We start from the raw sequence: 1,918 nt of genomic DNA, 5'->3' as shown, positions 1-1,918 counted from the left end.
TTTGTAGAATTTTTGCTCAAACACATTTCACCCCAGCCTATACCCTGGTGCAATGGCTCTTTGGCTCAAGTAGTCGGTGGTTTCCATAAGTCTAGCCTACAAATTTTATTACGGCGATTTAACTCATAATCCGATAATAATGCCACTTAAATGTTTATCGGCCCCGGATTTAACAATTTTTAGATATGACTTTCAAATGTAGGCCTACTGTACTTTGACTGGTATCCTTGGCAATGGCAACAAAAAGAGAAACCACATACTTAGATAGACACGCTGAATGTTTCTTTTAAGTTCATAATATACTTTATTCTATCGCACATCTGGTTGAATTAGGCTAAAGAAAATTGTTCAATCAAAACGAGTGGGTAGGCAGTTTAGCAGTAGTTTTAAACCCTCACATTCTTCTCACCTATGCGATACAAAGCACGTGTATAATTTAGCATTGTAATAAACTTACACTGTTTTATTAGCAATAAGCTTACATACTTAATGACTCATAAATGGTTAAATACTCGTAAAAGTAGTGCTAGACGAAATCGATAAATTTATGAGTAGTCAACTGATTCGACGTTTATAGAATATTTGCCATTGTGTTGGTGGAATTAGCAAGTCAGTTTGTTTGACGTCAGGCATATTTGCGCTTGCGCCAAGCAAACCATTCGTGGAACACTGTGGCCATGTGGTCCTCTGCGTATTAGTAGCATGTGGATAGATAAACCCTCCATGCCAACACTTCCAAGATCAAGGTCGCCGACTGTGCTGTTATCTACTGCCTACTGTCCAACACCAACAACAACAACTAAACGTACGTGTTCATTTATATCCTACGAAATGCGGATATTATAAATGGGAAATTATGGATGTTTCTGAGTTAGTCTGGTACTCCATCACGTGAAAACTACTGGGATCGTCCGAAATTTTCCGGAAAATGAGGCAATATAGCAAGAGTTAAACCAGGAGGCATGAACCAGTTTTTATATTGGAACTCATGTGGGGATGAGCCATATTTTTCGTTTCAGTGAATTTGCCTTATATGTAATAAGCTTGTACCGTAGGTCTCATGGTAAGACCTAGGCCCGAGACAGATTTACTTTTTAACGTTAGCACGATAACGCGACTAATAATGATCTAACTTTGGTGAAATTCGGTACAAATGAGTTAACATACGTTAATCAGAACGTTTATCACAACCAGCAATATCGGACAATGGGAACGTGGTTGTAATGGAGGGGTTTACGGGGTTTCGATCCCTAAAACAATTGCAATTTCTTTCCAAAATATTTCTTAATCATAAAAAACAAATAATCTATCATATTGAATCATTGTTGTATGCCTAAGGGTTACAGAAAAAATAAAAAAGTGAAAATGATAACCTCTTATGTTATTTTTACAGAGAATAAATAAACTGTTGTAGTTTGCTTGTTTATGGATAGATTTTAATAGTATTTGGAAATTTGTTTATTTCACAGTATGCATACTAAGCTATCAACATGTCAATAAAACACACCTTATTACCTCCCCTGTGGCAGCAAACCTAAGTACTCATTACAAATTATGTAATTTAAACAGGAAATGAGTCTGACAATATTAAGGGGATATTTTAGTGAAAATTCAGCAAGGTAATTGGAAATTCGATTAGTGTAAAGGTTTGCAGCGGCTGCCGTATTACTACTGTTTAAATTGTCAAATTTGTTTTCCTTGTTTGATAACCATTTACCTAAATTAAAGATTTGTTTTTAATTGGGTGATTCAATCGTGTTATTATAAACCAATTAATTGTGGATGTGGATTTGTAACTTTTTCTTAACGTATAGACAAATTACCCCTTCCGCCACATCCTCGATTCAAAGCACCGTAAAGCAGCTAGTATTCTATAAAACTATTTTATTTTTTATTTTTATAAAAATACTTTGGACAA

This window comes from Macrosteles quadrilineatus, unplaced genomic scaffold (genome assembly GCF_028750875.1).
Source record: "Macrosteles quadrilineatus isolate MER2022 unplaced genomic scaffold, UCM_ALF_1.0 Scaffold_36__1_contigs__length_1205136, whole genome shotgun sequence".
Taxonomy (NCBI): domain Eukaryota; kingdom Metazoa; phylum Arthropoda; class Insecta; order Hemiptera; family Cicadellidae; genus Macrosteles; species Macrosteles quadrilineatus.
Note: the sequence above shows the minus strand (reverse complement) of the source record.